The 20,082-nt window shown below is 36.9% G+C and overlaps 1 protein-coding gene across 1 annotated transcript in view; it reads right to left on the reverse strand.

The window, feature by feature from the left end:
- The window catches only part of PTER (phosphotriesterase related), a 55,051-nt gene extending 36,974 nt beyond the window's left edge, over nt 1-18,077 (reverse strand). The window contains exon 1 of the mRNA XM_087945303.1: nt 17,932-18,077. The gene's annotated coding sequence lies outside the window, so the exon portion shown is untranslated. The remainder of the gene's footprint in view (nt 1-17,931) is intronic.
- Between the last annotated feature and the right edge of the window lie 2,005 nt (nt 18,078-20,082).

Consider the following 20,082-nt stretch of genomic DNA (forward strand, 5'->3'; position numbering starts at 1 on the left):
CATTTTTGTGCGAAATCCTATTTCTAAAGCTCTTAAAGTCTTTACTGATGGCTCACCTACAAGGGGTGTGGTTGTCTAGCAGATTCAACAACAATGGTATTCTAAATTTACTGCCATGCAGACTTCAGCTCAACGTGCTGAGCTGGCTGCTGTGATTTTGGCTTTACGATTGTTCAATGACCAACCTATTAACTTGATCGTTGATACTCAATATGTGTATTTAGCTATGCAATCTCTTCCCTTTTCTTATTGTGCTCTCTCTTTGGATAAGAATTAGTTATCCTTGTTTTTAACTTTAAAGAATAGTTTGGAAACTCGCTTGTATTCTTTGTATGTAGAACACATTTGAAGTCATACTCCCTTTACTAATGCCTTGACTGAAGGAAATAGGAAGGCAGATGAATCCTTAAAGGATGTTGCATCTTTGTTTGCTGATCCTGTTGCTAGTCATTCTTATTTTCATCAAAATGCCAAATCGCTTGCAAAGCAATTTAAAATTTCATTATCTCAAGCCCGGGATATTGTCTGTGCTTGTCCAGCTTGTCAGCAACTGGCAGTTCCCTTTCCATTGGGTGTCAACCCACGAGGAACCCAAGCTAATCAAATTTGGCAAATGGATGTAACTCAATTTTCAACCTTTAAGCCATACTGTTATCTTCATACATCTATTGACACTCATTCACATTTCCTTTGGGTTACTGCTTCAAAACATGAATGTACTTCAGATGTTATTTCTCATTGCCTATCCTCTTTTGCTGTAATGGGTCAGCCTTCTCAGTTTAAAACTGACAATTGCCCCGCTTATATTAGTAAGGAACTTCAAACCTTTTGTCAGAAATGGAATATTACTTTAGTGCACGGAATTCCTTACAACTCTCAGGGTCAAGCTATAGTTGAGCGAACTCATCGTACTTTTAAGGCATTGCTTCAGAAACAATTACAAACTGAGTCTGGCCCTTACCATCTGCGAAAGATTCAAAATCTCATTGCTGTAGCATTATATACATGGAATTATTTAACCTTTTTTAGATTTTCTTGCAGACTCGCCTGTTAATTTGCATTTTTGAACTACTGAATCTTTAGCAAGGCCTTTGGTAAAGTATTGCCAAGCTCCAGATCCAACCCAGAAAGGCCCTACACCGCTGATCACCTGGGGTCGCGATTACGCCGGCATGGAAGATCCTTCTACTCGATAAGCAGTGTGGGTTTCAGCGCGCTGTGTTCGTCCATATCATGGCATGGCATCAGGGCCTTCACAACCCGATTCCGGATTTCAATCTTCATCTGAACACGGAAGTCCGTTTTCCAAGGTCGACGCGCCCGCAACCCATCACTTGGGGCCAGGTTAAATCTACTATATATCAAGCTCAACAACAACTGCAACAGGCCTCATTACCTCAGACTCCTGAAAATCTTGTTGCTGCTGTTTTTGCTATTATTACTGCTAATTCTGTTACCATTTTACTTTGTATTTTCTTGTTTATGGTTAATGGTGTTTCTGCTCAAAATGACACTTCTGTGGTTCGTCTTAACCCTAATTTGTGGGTTTGTCATGCCCAATACATGTTTATGACCCATGGCACAAATATTACTTTATACTATGAGCCCCCAATGGCATTTGGTCAAATTTCTTTTACCCCTAACTTGATCATGTCTTCTACATTTATTGTCTCACAACTACAATCTATTTCACACTCCTGGCTATTTTCTACACCCTCTATGTAATTGAATTCTGTCCGTTGGCGTTACTTGAAAGTTAGTCAATTTACAAGGGGTCTGTGTTTCTGTTGTCACGCTAAACACACTTGGCTTCATAATTGGTCTGATTATGATGCTGTGCAGCACATATTTAAAAAGCTAGGGAATTATAGTTATTGTTCTGACTACTATTGGTTGTCAGGTACCTTTAATTCTTCTTTGCATGGAATTAATATAGCTCCTGATATGTATCCTGACAATTTTCCTATTTTTAATGCCTCTGATCAATCTAATACAGGATCGATATGCACTGGTTGGCAGCTTAAGGATCCTAATATGTGGTTCTTTTTTGATAAATATGCTACTAATGTTCATCCTCAGAATTATCAATGTGCAACTATAGGTTATTTTACTCTACCTGTTCAAATAGGTACGCTCCCATCAACTCGACAGCGGCGTTCCTCTCTGGGGCCTACATGTAATGATGAAGTCATTATTGACACACAATTGTCTTCTGGTTCTACATTTGGCCGTGCATTGGCAGGGGCTGTTACAGGAGTCCTTACTCTAGGCTCTTATCCTGGCATAATTGCTCAAGAAAACAGACGATCTATTCTTGGTCTCACCTGCAGACTTGAAAAATCCATCAATGCTACTGCTGCTATTATTCGTGATTTGCAGCATGAAATAGAAGACTTAAATCAAGATGTCTTACAGCAGTGTTTTGCCATAGACTATCTTTTAGCCCGTCAGGGAGGGTTCTGTACATAAGTTGGACGCTGTGGATGTGCTGTGCATTTTCATTCTTTGAATAAAACTATTGAGGATGAGCTTGCCAATTTACAATCATACATTCAAAATAATATCCATGCTCATTACTCACCTTTTGAGTGGCTAACCAATTGGCTCCCTGATTGGTCTTGGCTCAGACAGTTTTTCTTTTATGCTATAATTATTATTATTGTACTAATTGCAACCTGTTGTTTTATTCAATGTATTCCAAATTTATTCGCATTGTTTCGTCCCACTTCCCCCTCTCTTAACCCTCTTCAATTGCGATACATTTATAAATCTTTGAATCCTCCATTTAAAATAAAAAACAAGGATATGTAGAGTTGTAATTGCAGGAATGTTCCAATCTCAGATGGCAAACCTCAGATAAAGAATGTTTCCAAGCAAATACAACTCAGGCAAACAAAGTCACTAATCTATGGATAAAGGAGAATTAGAGAGGGGAAGTAGACATATGTTAGACTTTAACTAGAGATAATTAATTGTATGGATTACTGTACTAAACAGTAACGAAAGTTAAGCAATAACCAAAGTTAACTAATGATGGAGGATAACTAAAAATGTATATAAATGCAAGACTATACTCCAATAAAGATCTTCATCATAATTCAGTTGTTCATGATCAAATAACTCGACTGCCTCGTCATTACAATGTCTTAATACTATTAGCTTGTATATTCAAGTATATTAAAATATGTTCTATTATCAATAAAATACAACATTATAACAATTCTAAATCAAAATTACTTTGAACCATAATATCAAGTTGCAGATATAATTGATGTAATTCTTTGTATTTCAGGGAAGGAAAAAGATTGCACCCACTGATTCTTTGGAAAGATCTTTTTGCCCTCAGTACCTCAAATGAACTTTTCGGATAATTTATTCAACAAAATAATATGAAATATTAGTATATCTGTAGTACATGGAGCTTTTCCACTTAGGATTCTGGTAATTTCTTTCCTGAGTCTGCACAAACAAATGTTGTCTTGAAATTTCAGGCCATTTTATTTGTATTTGGTTCACTTAAGTCAGATGCAATAATTACCTCAAATGAGAAGAGCAGCACAGTGCAATATTCTGATGCAAATTTTACTGAGTCCAATGAAATGTACAAGAATTTATTCAATTTTTTAAAGAATATTTACAAATTGTTAAAAAGGTAATATTAGACCACAAGATTTGCAAGAATAATACTTTAACTCTCTTTCTTTAAAGGTCTTCCTTTAAAAGTCTAAAGAATTGGACCAGCTATGAAGCCAAGTAAAATATGTTAAGTTACTCATTTGAAATGATGAGCAGAAATTGATTACGTATTCTGCTTGAACTCTATTATGTATAATGGTATCAATACCTTGGCCTTTTCAAGATTGCAGAGATAAAAAATAATCTTGGACTATTCCACTTTTTAAAATGAAAAATCCAGTTCCTATGAAAAAGTCAATTTCTATTCCTGAAAAACATATAAAAGTGAATATAAAAACCTGACAGTATACCCATCATTTGAATTGATCGTATCAAGATATTATCCTAATAAAGAATTTGATTTTAAAATATATGTCCAATATATTTCTTTTCTTTTTGGTGGAACATTCTATACTTTTTAAAATACGTACAGATTTTTAGACTAAGTATTTATCACTTTAATTAGAACTACAGTATTTATTTTAAGTTATCTTTAAATAACTAAAGTAGAATTAAAGCAATTTAGTTTTGAAAAGTTTGGTCCAACTGGTTCTGCTGGAAAGATTGTAACTTTCCAGCAGAAACAGCAATTAGAGAAGCAATAATTTATTCTTGGTTTAAGTTGTTATTCAACAGTTGGAATTTTTTACAACTATTCAGCACAGCTGAAAACAATGTGGCTTAAGTCATTTGAAATCCTAATAGAAATCCTACTCCATTGTGAAATCCGAATAGAAAATGGGTGTCCAATCATTTGCCTGGGCAAATGATTGAGTGAAAAAAAATTTTTTGAGCCTCATATATGATATAGTTAATGTATATAAATAAACAACTTCCTTTAATTATTTTTATTACAACATTGAGGGACTGTTCATGGTGGAATGAAGCCTGTAGGCACTGGGTTGGACATGCCTGATCTGAAGTTCTTGCAATGTCCTATTATTTTCTTCTGCTTTGAAATTTAATTATAGCAAACAATATTTTAATACAGTGTTTTTTATGCAATACATTTACTATAGGCCTTATTGTTTGCTACAATTAAATTTAATTTTTGCACATTAATTTAGGCCATAAAATTATTATGTAATGACAGTTCGTTTATTCCAGTTCCTTCAATGAGCATCATCAACATTATTTTAGCCATTGTCTATCACCTGCAGGATGAAGGCCTCTTCAGCATGTTTCCAACCAATACAGACCTGAGCTTTCTTTTGCCAATTGGGCCAGTAATATTTGCTGATGTTGTAGTTCCATCTTGTTTTAAGTCTCCTTCGTGGATGCTTTTTATCAAGTGTGATCCAAGAATTTATGATTGCCTTGGTTCACCTGCCATCAGTTCTTCTTGATATGTGACCAACCATTTCCATTTCCATTATTTTACTCTCTTGATGATATAATATACTTTCGTTTGTTCTCTAATCCATGGCTGTCAAACTCCCAGCCCACGGATCAGATTCGTCAGGTGCTGGCCACACCCATGCCCAGTTTAGCAAAGGGAAAAACGTCCCAATACATCACATGATGCTGCCATGATGACGTGGATTTGACACACCCCTGCTCTAATCTATGTGCAGGTCTTTCCATCTTGTCTTGTAATATTGAGTATGTATCTTTCCATAGCTGTTTGTGCCACTCAAAACTTTTGTATCGATTGTGAGGTTAGTGTCCATGTTTCACTGTTAGAGCAGGTAGTACACACTGATAGCGGGAGGTTTTCTTGAAAATTTTGCTAAGCTTGCCAAATGCCTATTAACCACATTTAACACAGCATTCAATTTCCTTTACTATATCACTTTCCACTGAGATATGTTGGCCAAGGTTTATATAGTAGTCTACTACGTTTAGTTATTAAATTAAAAATATTAAATATTAATATTAAAGATATTAAAAAAAATCTGTTTAAAGTGAATTTATTAAACATAACTTGGCTATTTTTCAGGTTTATTATTAACCCAAATGGTTCTGCTGCTTTGTGCATTTGGTGTTTGACTTCATGCATATGATACTCTTATAAGTACCATAAGAAAAGTGAAGACATCCTTTGGCAAAAATTAAAAGTGGAAGGAGGGTGGCATTAGTTCCAATAGGCTGCTATCCAGGCAATATAGCCATGGCAAAAATCAGACAATCCTGGCTGAACAGAGTGTTAATACAACACATTTACCATTGTCCTTTTACAGTTAAGCCTAATCAGCATATTATCTTTTGATTGAATCACTCTGGCGGAAAAACAAATCTGGTCACGTTGCCAATTTCAAAAACCGATACAAAAATCTATGCCACCAGATAAAGACCGAATGCACCAATTATCACATTAAACAAGAGGAAAACCTTCTAAGCACCAATTCCACCCGCGCTTTTTACAATTTTGTAAACAACAAACTAAAAGACTCAAGGTCCATCCCTCCCTTGATAGGACCTGATGGTAAAGACTGCAACGACGACACCATTAAAGCCAACATCTTTAACACATTCTTCGGCTCAGTATTTGTAAACAGCAATGGATCATGCCCAATATTTCCTAGCCGTACCACAGATAACAACAATGATCTAATACATATCGATTTCACAGAAGACAATGTTGAAAAAGCAATACGCAACCTAAAACCATCTCTATCTATTGGACCGGATGGAATATGTGCCTACTTCTTAAGAAAGCTATCCACTGCCATAGCCAAACCTCTAAGCATAATCTTTGAAAAATCTTTCAGAACCAGCTCCTTGCCTAACCTATGGTCACAAGCCACAGTCATCCCCATCTTCAAAAAGGAGACCCAAGCCTAGTTGAAAACTACAGGCCAATCTCCTTATGCTGCGTCACCTGTAAAGTCATGGAATCAATTATTAACCAATCCATCATCCTTCACTTAGAGACAAATAACCTACTCTCCAATAAACAATTTGGTTTCAGGAAAAACTATCCTGTAATCTGCAACTCTTACACTGCAAAAACATATGGACGACACAACTCGACCAGGGCAAAACAATAGACGCAATCTACATAGACTTCTGTAAAGCCTTTGATTCAGTGGTACCACGACAAACTACTCCTAAAAATAAAATCCTATGGTATCTCTGGACAACTGAATAACTGGATAGAAGCATTCCTGTCAAACAGACAACAAATGGTCAAAATCGGGAGCGTCCTATCAAATCCAGTACCTGTCAATAGTGGTGTTCCCCAAGGCAGTGTTCTAGGACCAACTCTCTTCATACTCTACATAAACGACCTCTGTGATCATATTAAGAGCAATTGCGTTCTCTTCGCTGATGATGTAAAGCTGTTCAATACCACAGACAATACTGCTACCCTACAAAAAAGATCTTGACTATGTATCCGAATGGTCAAACAAATGGCAACTTCAAATCTCAACAAATAAATGCTCTGTCTTACATATTGGCAAAAAAAATCAGAAAATAAAATACAAGCTGAATAGTCAAGATCTTGTTGATGACCCAAGCTCTGTAAAGGACCTTGGAATACTCACCTCTAATGATCTAAGTGCTAGAGCACACTGCAACTACATAGCCAAAAAGGCATTAAGAGTTGTTAACCTAATCCTACGTAGCTTTTTCTCTGGTAATATCACACTACTAACCAGAGCATACAAAACATTTGCTAGACCAATACTCGAATACAGTTCATCAGTCTGGAATCCACACTACGTATCTGATATTAGCACAATTGAGAAAGTCCAGAAATATTTCACAAGAAGAGTTCTCCACTCCTCTACTCGCTGTAGAATACCTTATGCCACCAGACTTGAAATTCTAGAACTAGAAAACCTTGAATTACGCCGTCTTCGGTCTGACTTAAGCATGGTATACAAAATCATACATTGCAATGTCCTACCTGTCAATGAATACTTCAGCTTCAACCATAACAACACAAGAGCACACAATAGATATAAACTCAAAGTAAACCGCACCAAACTTGATTGCAGGAAATACGACTTCAGCAATAGAGTGGTCAATGTCTGGAATACTCTACCCGACTCTGTAGTTTCTTCCCCAAACCCCAAAAACTTTAACCTTAGACTGTCTACTATTGACCTCACCCCTTTCCTAAGAGGTCTGTAGGGGGCGTGCATAAGCGCACCAACGTGCCTACCGTCCCTGTCCTATTGTTTCTCTTATTCTTTTATTTTTCTTATATGTAACCATTTCATGTATTCACAACTATGTATACATTTATACTTATTATCTTGTAAACAATTGGCAAATCAAAATAAATAAATAAAATAAATGAATGATGCTAACTGATGGTTGTTTAGGCTAGTAATTAAGTTTCCAAAAGCCACAATAAATATATATATATATATACCCCATCATTAAGCAGTTATTTAATAACAAAACAAGTTCAGTCATAATTTTCATTCTTTAATAAAATTTATTTTTATTTTATTACATTTATTTCAAAAAAAGGAAATAGAGCATCTTTCAAAAGAATGAAATTGAACTCTACTGCAAAATTTTAGTTAAGTCTGTCATAGATTCCTTTACAAAAGTGCAGTAAACCATCCATAATCTAAAATTGGAGAATAGTTTACCATTTAGCCAAAAATAATTTGTTGATGGACAATACTACTTAGTGGTACAATTACAATATTGCCACCAACTAAAAAAAAAAATCAGTAGCTTTGAAAATTGCCTCAACTGGTTAATGGGAAGACTGAAACTGAAGTTAAATATGAGAAAAGAAGCATAGTGCTAATAAACGTATAATTAAACTGAGGAAATGAGTTCAATCTGCTTTTGACAAAGCAGATCTCTCTTTGAAAGGACACATTTCTATTGTTGAAATTACAGTTGTCAATACACTCACAGATGGGGGCTATGATCAGGAAAATCCTAGGAATAAACAACACAGGATTTACATGAAGGATTTTGAAGGGAAAAAAAAACTCCTAGATGCATCATGCTGTACTGAATTGTAATTTCATCTATAGCTTCAGCTGCAATTCTTCTGAAATGGCTCAGATTGGGCAATTATCCATTCCTCAATTACATCCCGTCCTGACTATTGCAATGTATTCTATGTGAGACTTTTTAATGTGGTCCAGAAGTTGCAATTAGTGCAAAATGTGACAGGTTGCTAATTAGTTCAGTAATGTCTATACTGAATAATCATAATGTCTATACTGAATAATATTTACTAGTTAGGATACAATGTAAGGTAAGAGCATTAACATCGGTTCTTAGATAGCTTAAACTAAGAGATCATTCCTTTATAAATCTGCTCAGCTACTAAGATCTGCTGGAGAGGCTATTTTGAAGGTTTCAACACTGTACAAGGCCCATCTTTCTAGCATGAAGGAGAGTTCTATATTGCTCTCAAATTACGGGCAGCACTGCATCAGTAGTGTGTTCAATCCCTAGCTCATTGCTAGGTTAGAAAATATTGACAGATAAACCTCTTTTGCCAGGCATTTAAATTTTAAATGATTTTACGACCTTTCTGAATTTAATCTGATTTTTAAACATGTATATTCTATTTTATTTTTTTGTATTTTAAACTATAGCAACACTAAATGTGCAACAACAAAAGAGAAGAAAGAAAGAAATCAAGGAATTAATTAAATAAGTAAGCTACCAGCACTTTAATGCAAATGTATTTATATCTTCAAAAAGGAAAACAAATACTTCATTTAATAAGCTTTAAGTTTAAAGAAGGAGCTATTCTTTTGCTTCTATTATAAAGCATGATGCATCTTATAAAACATGATGCATCCAGGAGTTGTTGTTTTTTTTCAAAATCCTGCATGTAAATTAAACTCTCTGTTATTTATTCCTAGGATTTTAAAATGTCCTATTTCCTATTTTTATCCAAACAATTCACCTTCTTCTGTATTTCTAATACTGCTATTCAAATCAATGGAAAGTAACAACTAGACATTTAATCTGATACATTCAATAGTAATAATATAAAATTGTTAATACTTTTCAAGTATCATACTTAAATTACAAAATGTCAAAGCACCCAACATTTATTTTTAAAAATTTTGGTCATTTCTAGTCTATCTCACCAACATTAAAAGCTCTGGAATTCCTACTTTTGAAAATGAAATTGTTTTGTCTGCCTTTATGGAAAATATGATATCATCATCAACAATTTCCAATTCTACAATATCTTTTTCTGTAAGATTTTTGCCAAGGTAAAGATATGGAGAATAAAGTTACATCAGAACATTTTAATCTGATGTCATGGGGTATTGATTTTAAATGCCTGGTTCTCTATACACATTTAAATTAGAATAGTATATATCTAGTCTAGTCATGACACTTATTTTCCAATGTTATCCACAAGGACAGTGTTCAATCAAGAAGTCAGGGCTGTAACTTTTCAATTTGTCTGCATCACCAACTCTCATGGTGCCTGAAACTGAATGCTGACTAAAATGGAAGCACTGGTCTCAAAACATAACCTGCTTTTGACATATGGCTATATACTTACCAAATCATTAATAATGGTAAACAACTTTAAGTACTACCAATATTCTCCTGCTCCCCAAAAATGTATACTACCAGCAACAGCTTAACAGTGATGGTTGTTAATGGCTGTCCACAGTTAACAAACTGATTCACATAGATAATCACATATTCTACTTTCTGTAGTTCTTCCTTTGTTTAAATTTCTCCCCCACTTCAATAACTATATACATATAGTTATATATACAAACCATTCTGGCACAGCAGTAGGCTAGCCCCAAATTTAAAACTGAAACCACTGTAAAAGTCTGACTCACAGACGAACACAATACAGAAGCCTGATGATGGCAGATGAGATTCTGCTGAAACGTTGCTACAACTTTAAAAGCACAACTACAATGACGTGGGAAAATACCCGAACAAAGCCTATATATACACACATATACATACATACATACATACATACATACATACATACATACATATATATATATATATATATATATATATATATATATATATATATATATATATATAAACACACACATATATATATATATATATATATACATACATACATACCTACACACACACACACATATATATATTCTGAGGTTTTCGCGGGTATTTGTATGTGGATCATCTTTGGTTATTCGGGGTTTTTCCCGCGTAAAATTGGAAGTATCTGGGCAATGTTTTGATGAAGTCTCATTCATCATCTTCAGGCTTGTGTCTTCGGCTTTGTGCTTCTCGGAGTAATGTGAGCTTGCAGCTGCTTCTTCCTTTTAACTGCTAGTGGGGGTGTGACAACCAATGAGAACACACCCCCACCCAATCAGAACACAGCCAAGCCCCCACCCAATCAAGTCACACCCCCACTAGCAGTTAAAAGGAAGAAGCAGCTGCAAGCTCACATTACTCCGAGAAGCACAAAGCCAAAGACACAAGCCTGAAGATGATGAATGAGACTTCATCGAAACGTTGCCTAGATACTTCCAATTTTAGGCAGGAGAAAACCCCATCTCAAAGTATTGTTTAAATCTACATCTGGAACTTCAGAGCTCAAAGTCCAATTTTCATTGCATGATTCTAAATGAAGCATCTCCAACAGATGGTGATCTAGTCTCTGCTTGAATATATCCTTTGAAGGGGAAAATATAGTCTTACATGGGAATCAGTTCCACTGTCAAATTGCTGTTAATGTTAGCAAAAAATGTTCTTACATTTAATAAGAATCTGCCTTCCTATAACTTAAATTTACTATCTAATGTCTTGCCCTCTTCAACAAAACAGAATAGTTTTATGACATCCTTTCAAATACTTCAAGAATACCATCATTCTTAAGCAAAGAACACTGCATTTGTCTATTACATTTCAATCTGCTATTTCTTAACCTTGTGATATCATTTTCAATTGTATTTCTTTTTTGTGATAATAGCTATCTCACCCAATTTTGGGTCATTTCTACCAGGTTAAGTGTTCTTAGATTCCCCCCATCTCTTCATCTAAGTCATTAATAAAAAATCCTGAACTGCAGAGACTCAGGACTGAATTTTGTGATACGCAGGGAACAGTAACTTTAGTATAATGAATAATTTACTTAATTTATTTGAGTCAGCATTGATTCTTTGTGACTACTTGAACAAGTCCCTCTAGTTTTCTTGATAAGATTTCCTTCCTAGGGCTGAGAAAGAGTATTTGGTCCATGACTGACTTTTGTGCTCAAAGCAGGAGTAGAACTCACAGTCTCTTGGCCTTAAACCAAATAGGCTCTTAATTGATTAGTCTATGATTTTTAACATCTATTTAATACAAAGTTTCTAATAATTATGTTCCTGATTATGAAAATGAGATAAGTTTAGTCTAGAATATAAATATTCTTGATAAATCCATACTGTGCTCTGGTAGCGGCTATACTGATTGATAAGCACATTGAAACGATTTTCTTTGTGATCCACTCTAGCATCCTGCCAAGTATCAATGACATAGTGACTGATCTGCAGTTGCCTGGATTCTGCTTTTCCTCTTTTAAAAGATAGGAATCTTTGTGTTCCATCAGTCACATCTGGCACTTCATAGCAATCCATGATTTCTTAATACATAACTGTTCAGCCGTCAGCTAATTTCTTGAGAACCACATGAAGCAGTTTACCAGACACTTAATTTCATTTAAAGTAAACATGTCTTGATAATCTTTCAAGCTTCAATACTGCCACTTTGTAGTCCTTAGTAATTCCCATTGGAACAGCTACATTTTTTAAAGAGGTTGAACAAAAATGCAAGTAGCTCTGCCCTACTTGCAACATTGGTTGTATGTTGCCTTCTGAAGCAATTCTAGGCATGTCAGAATATGCACATATTAAAAACATGAACAATATCAAAATCACACTAAAAATGTTTTTTTTAATCTTCACCTAAATGCCTGAATTATAAGGTATCCTAGCATTTTCCCCAACTCATATTGTTCAGGGGGGTAAGAAGATTCTACCTGGAGAAGACAACTCCCAAAGTAACAAAGACACAAATCATACAGGTTCTCACAGGTTATAACCAGCACCTTGAAACTGGTCCATAAGCCTCCTGAAAACCAATGCAGCTTTTGCAATGTTATTCTGGTAAATTAGCTAGAGTTGGTCAGTGTGCAAGCAGCTGCATTTTGGGCCAGCTACACTTTCTCGGTTACCATAAAGAGCAGCCCCATACAGAATGTATTGTAGTAGTGTAACTTAACACTACTACAGTGTTAAAGTTACTGAGTTACTTTTGTAACAATTTCTATTTCAGGAATGGACTTAAGTGATAAAAGTGGCCAAAGGTTCTCTGGATAAAACAGCTTTCACTTGTTCCAGCAAGAAATCAAAGTCCAAGGGAACAGCCAAACTGCACACAAGCTTTGTAGAGGCAGTACAGCTCTGCCCAGAGCAATAGCTGAACTACTGTATGTAATGTTTTTCAATGTCAACAACTTTAAGATATGTGGACTTCAGGTCTCAGAATTCTCCACCCTGTATGACTGAAGAATTTTAGGCGTTGAAGTGGAAATAATGAACCTATATAAAGCAGTGCTTCCTTTGCTATCTGTTCATATTTTGCAATCCTCACCAATCAGGCACCTTTTTCTCTTATTTTGAACTTTAAAGGAAATTTATTGTAGCTATTGGCATAATTTATTAACTATTCTGATATTTATCTTGCCAATATTATTTCTACAAATGTAGACTATCTGTGTATAGTCCTTCTGGATGGCCTGGTATCATTTCCTAGCTACCATATTTATCGGCGTATAACACGCACAGGCGTATAACACGCATCTTCATTTTAAGAGGGAAATTTCAGGAAAGCGCCCGTTTCACCCCCACTCCCACCCCCGCGCGCTTCAATCCACAGTGTCCCATTCTGCCTGCCTGCCTGCCTGCCTTAGTTTCTGGTTGTTTGGGAGCAGCTTCGGCTGAGAATAATAACTATTCGCCTCTTTTACTCAGCCGAAGCTGTTCCGATTCAACCATTAACGAAGGCAGGCAGGCAGGCAGAACGGAGGACTGCGGGCGGGCGGGCGGGGTGGGGGGGGGGAGAAACAGGCGCTTCAGGAAGCTCCCGCTTCTTTGAAGCAGTTTCTTCCTGTGCTGGTGGAGGAGCGAGAGAGCGACTGACAGAGCTGACCCAGAGAGAAGGACAGGCTTCGGTTGCTTCCTCCCTCCCCTTCTTTCATTTGTGTCCTTGATCCCCGATCCCAGCAGCATTCACCGAAGGCTTCTTAACATTATATCGGCGTATAACACGCATACATCATTTGCCCCCTATTTTCAGGGGGAAAAAAGTGCGTGTTATACGCCGATAAATACGGTATATCCTTCCAAAAGCTCAGTAGCTTCTTATACTGTCATCCTGTTTTTTTTTCCCCCATGGAAACTGTTTGCAATGATGCTTATAGTATTTTCTTTCTTAGGAACTCCCATCTGTCTGAAGCTCCTCTTCCCATTACAATTCTCTTCCCATAGCATTCCATAGGATTATTTATGAAATAAAATATACTTTTTATGTGTAACTTAAGCTATTTTTTCCAAAGATTCTGCCAAAAGCATATAAGATCAGAAGAGAAATAAAACTTTAAACATTTTGATTGTATGGATTTTTGTTAAAAAAAAATACAAAACCTCAAATGAATGATTTTATACAGGAAGTAAGACAAGGTAGATGGACTATGCAGTCCATCTTCTTCTGCCAGCTGCCAAGTACATAGATCCACCAACTCATTTAAGCACCTTTCTTCCCTCCTTTGCTCTCCTTCCAGCGGGTGCCACTACTAAGAGCAATAGCAATTGCACTTAGACTTATATACCGCTTTATAGTGCTTAACAGCCCTCTCTAAGTGGTCAGCATATTGCCCCCAACAATCTGAGTCCTCATTTTGCCCACCTCAGAAGGATGGAAGGCTGAGTTAGCCTTGAGCCTGGTGGGATTTGAACTGCCAAATTGTAGGCAGCTGGCTGCAGAAGTAGCTTGCAGTACTGCACTCTAACCACTGCACCACAGAGGCTCATGTATAATACAAGCTATTTATAAGAATAAAATAAAATTCCATAAGAAGTTCAACAGGGAAGCTACTGTGTTGTTACCATCTTAGCTCTGTCCCTACTACCAATATACCTATCTAAACATTTCCTATTGATGAATATTTAGTCCTCTTAAAATAGAATATAATTCTTTATTGGCCAAGTGTGATTGGACACCCAAGGAATTGTCTTGGTGCAAATGCTTTCAGTGTACATAAAAGAAAAGATACATTCATTCAAAGTCAAGAATCATAAAGTACAACACTTAATAATAGTCATAGATACAATAAGCAATCAGTCATACTAGGAAACAGTCAAAATAGATCGTAAGGAAATGTAGGGGTACTACATAAGAGGTACTACAGACAAAATCAGTAAGATACTACACAGACATCACATCAAGACTGCCTTCAAAACAGACAGAAAAATAGCAGCCATCCTTAGAAACCCCAAAGATAAAATTGACCTGGAAAACCAAGGCATATACGAAGTCCCCTGTGCATCATGCCTGGCCACATACATTGGACAGACCAATAGAAGAATAAGTACCCGCCTGGATGAACACAAAAATGCAGTCAAAAAACTGGAACACACTTCCTCACTAGTCTAACACATGGAAGCCACAGGTCATAACATCAACTTCAATGGCTCCAAAACCCTAGCCACTATAGAAAACCCCAGCCACAGAATCATCAGAGAAGCCATAGAGATTGGAAAAAGACCAGAAAGCATGAATAGAAGAGATGATTCCACCAGACTGTCAATCATTTGGAAGCCTGCACTCACAAACAAAAAAATCTCCACACCACTAGCCACACAAGCACCTGGGCACAAACAGATCCCCCCTGATACCTCCAGCTCAAACACACCCCAACCAGGCACCCAGATGAAACCTAGCTTCCTAACAAATAATAGCTGTCCGTTTACCCGGAGCCAAGCTGCACTAAAGGCCTCCAATAAAGGAATACAATGTTGCCAGCTAATCAAGATACAAAAAGAGCCACAAAACAGACAAAAGATATTAGAAACACCAATCAAGCAGAACACAGCAAACTCCAAGACCAATAAACACAGACCAAGATTTCCAACCAATCAGGATGAAGAAAAAACCATTCTGGCACAGCAATAGGCTGCCCCAAATTTAAATCTGAAACCACTATAAAAGTCTGACTCACAGATGAACACTATACAGAAGCCTGATGATGGCAGATGAGATTCTGCCGAAACGTTGCTACAACTTTAAAAGCACAACTACAATGACGTGGGAAAATACCCGAACAAAGCTGAATGCCATATATACATACATACATACATACATACATACATACATACATACATACATATATACATACATTCAGCTTTGTTCGGGTATTTTCCCACGTCATTGTAGTTGTGCTTTTAAAGTTGTAGCAACGTTTCGGCAGAATCTCATCTGCCATCATCAGGCTTCTGAGATATATATATATATATATACAAAAAGGGCAAGATGGCAGTTGCTGGTATGTACCATCTTGCTATTTTAACCCTACCTTTCGGACATTTCAGAGGTGGTATTCAGCAGGTTCTGACCAGTTCTGGAGAACCGGTAGCAGAAATTTTGAGTAGTTCAGAGAATGGCAAATACCACATCTGACTGGAGCTTTTACAATATCCTTCCCCTGCCACGCCCACCAAGCCACGCCCACAGAACCGGTAGTAAAAAAAAAAATGAATCCCACCACTGGGACACTTGTAAAAAATATTATTCAGTACAAATCTCCCAAGCAGTAATAAGTAACCGGTAGACACAGCTGGTCTGATAGACACAGCTGGTTTGCAAGAAGATCAATGACTGAATCATTCAAGTAATAAGCCAACACAAGTACTAATTCAGAAAACTGACATTAGGATGGTTACCAATTTTAAATACATGTAAGATATAATAACTGACACTGTGATCTTGTAGAATTAATTTTTAAAAAGTTCAAATAGGAAAGACAAGGATAAATTTCAAAAAATGTTGGATTTTGGGCTGGAGATCCTTTTGTCCCTAGCTACTTAACCACTAGAAAGTATATTCTTATCCATAGCAATATTTACATGAAAGAAGAGTAAAAAAAGTCAAATCAGCAGATACTGCATCTGCCATCTTGTTTTTTTTTATCTCAATTCTCCAGACACTACTGCCTGATCAAGGTCACATTACGCATTGTTATTCAATATAGAATATATGTAGATTAATTCAAGTAGAAAATAAATATTTTTTGGATTAAAATTTCCAGTAGAACATTTAATTAAGACCTTTAAAATTGGTGAAGCACTTTGTGAACTTGCGAATTGAATAGTGATCTCTGATGAAGAAACATCTGCAAGAAAATATCTCAGAGAATACAAAGGACCCCACAAAGGCACTATACTCATTACCTTATAATTAGCCAAAAATATGAGCCCCATGAACATGAAAGGAGGGATGTATGTTTAATTCGGTGCTGTGCCTTTTCCGAATATAGTGAACAAGGACTACAAGATATTTAGGAAATTTCCTGTATATCTTAACTGCCACTTAATCTTTTGGATATTTGCAACTCACTTTTGTCTGCTAACTTTGTCTGTAAAAGTTGATCTGTATGTCACCACTTGTAAATCAAAAGACAGCTAGTTTGATGTAGTGGCTAAGATTAGTACCTGGAGCCTACAGGGTATTCCAATCTTGCCTTGGGCACAAAGCCTATTGGGTAACTTTGAGCCAAGGCAGTAAGCAATGATACCTCACTTCTAAAATCTTCCCAAGAACACTGCAGGGACTAGTCCAGGCATTTGCCAAGAGTCAGAACTGATTGGAAGGCACACACGCATACACACACAAAGTATTCAGCGGGAGTTACTAATATGAGTGTACTTTACTCACTCATTTGAAAAACAGCAAGCAAAGTCATGAATATTAACCCTCTGCCCTTTTTAAGGTATAGCAGGAATTCCTTAAGGTATAGCAGCAATTCCAGTGATACTTTTCACAGATACCTCAAATACACATAAGACGTTTTGATTATCTAATTTATAAATTACAATTTAGTTAATATATGGTGATGATTTGCAAATTCAGGATTCCATAATTTTATTAATTCAGATTAAGCATTCTCTTGTCAAAAGATACAGAAAAGGGAAGTCTGTAGCACAATCCAGCAATTACTTAGAAACACCACTTGCTTGTGCGGTAGCGAAAGCGCTCGCCTGTCCTGACCTAACCATTTCACAAGGCCTCGTTCCGGGGACTTCGGGGGTGTCACTGCCTTACCAAGCGGCGAAGAAGAAGGTGCCGGTCTGCAGTTCGGCGAGCTAAATCTTCTTTTTCGGGACGTTCCCGAGGCCTCGCTGCTGGTTTGGGGGAAGGCCGCGTCTCCCGTTAGTTAGCCGCTTACTTTCGATCTTACCGACGGCGTCAGAGAACAGGACTGGCAGCTCCTCCGCCTCCCACCGCAGCGGAAGGGGGCCTCTAAGCGCCAATGCAACTCCGCCTCCCGCCTTGGCCTGTCCCAGGTGGAGCGGCGTCGAGCTTCCCCTTGGTTGGCATTTTGCTGGATTACTAATGGGGCAGAATACAGTATAAGCGGCCTGACAGGAAAGCAAGGCTGGAATGTGTCCAACTGCCCTCCGGGTATATTCAATAAATAAAAAAGACTCTAACCTATTCTCAATTTATTTTCAGGCATATTTGTCTAAACCCATGTTGTCAGCCTCAGAAATATTAAGATGTGTGGATTTCAACTCCCAGAATTTCCCCACCAACATAACTAAGTGGGGAATTCTGGGAGGTGCGATTTGCAGTTTAACTTCCTGAGGTTGAGAAACACCTGTTTAAGAAAGCCTATGCTCGGAAGAAATGGCACTGAAGTGTAGAAGTTTCGTTGGCTGCAATATTTGCAGCCTAATTCCTCTGGTTGATCAAGAAAATTAATAGGGCTGGATTTTGTTAGGACTTAGATAAAAATCTGGTGGAAAATCCCAGGAGTCTTAGATTTGGGGAGTACAAACAGAATTGCTTTTCCATCCCTGCCCTAGAAGCTAAAGGGTCTGTCTAAAAAGTTACGCCAATTCAAAGGAATCTAACTTTATGACTTCCAGATGCTTGCTCAGAACTTAATGTTGATTTATTTTAATGTGGCTAGTTGGTGTGCAAAAGTGTACCTAGGGCTATGCTTAGGACCTTTATATAAACTCATTTATATAAACTTATATACTCATATTTTTGCCAGGTGCATTTCAATACTATGTCCATATCCTTTAAGGCAGGGGTCTTCAAACTTGACAACTTTAAGACTTGTGGACTTCAACTCCCAGCATTCCTCCTCCGGTCATGTTAGGTCAGGAGTTCTGGGAGTTGAAGTTCATGAGTCTTAAACTTGCCAAGTTCAAATCGCCTTGCTTTCGGGAGAAAGGGGAAGGAGGAGCATCTGGCCAAACATGTTGAGAGCAAAAATATGCTTCAATGTTTTAAATCATTGGCTGCATTTTGGTTCAAGGGATTAAAATTACTATATTAAGACATAAGTCCCCTCCCAACTATTTAGATTTTCCATCCTACCTTATGCACCTGGTTACTGGACTGGTAATTTCACTGGAGAAAAAAATGTTCAAAATATTAAATTAATACAAATACAGTAAGAAGAAAGTCCCTAAAGTTCTCCAGTAAATACCATTAAGCTCCCTAAGATTTGTTTTTGTGTAAAAGATTACCGATCTAATATATAGTTTCAGCTATGTTAGTGATACAGGCAAATACTCAACTCAATTACTTTGAAGTTCCATTTTGGAGATGCATTTCAAGTGCAATCTGACATCCTTTCAGAAAAAAGCTTTTATTGTTCCTTGCGTTGTCTGTTGATTTTAGTTACATGCCATTCCACTTCCAGAGACATAAACAGGTTGCAACAGAAACACCTGTCCCCAAATACTGCCATTCTTCATTTGTGATCTTCTAGACAGAAAAAAATATTGAGGCAATCTTTTTTGTTTGGTAGGATTAGAAGCAATCTGGAAGCATCTTCACTGACTTGATTCATTCATTTTTGTAAGCCATAATACGATTTATTTTATTTTGGACTGGCACAATGTATAAATTTGACACTTTCCCCCAGTTTCATTTAACCATAGCCCAAACAAAACCCAACAACTTACTATTTCTGACATGTTCTCATGATATCACTTTCATCCCAACCTAATCCATATTGTATACATTGTATTTTTAAAACAGCAGTTTTCTGCTTGACTATGTAGCAAGTCCAGCAAATTTTACTATGTGTACAGTCTGTCATACTTCACTGATCTTTTGACTGGTGGTACAATCAATTGATTCCTAGAAGTGGGATAACCCAGCATCAATTGTCCATTTTAGCTAAGCGCAGGCATGCCTTGTCCCTTCTGATCTCTGGATACTGTCTCCCTGGGA

Source organism: Notechis scutatus, chromosome Z, assembly GCF_049901735.1.
Source record: "Notechis scutatus isolate UNSWTSFEM ecotype Mainland chromosome Z, rNotScu1.2, whole genome shotgun sequence".
NCBI lineage: Eukaryota > Metazoa > Chordata > Lepidosauria > Squamata > Elapidae > Notechis > Notechis scutatus.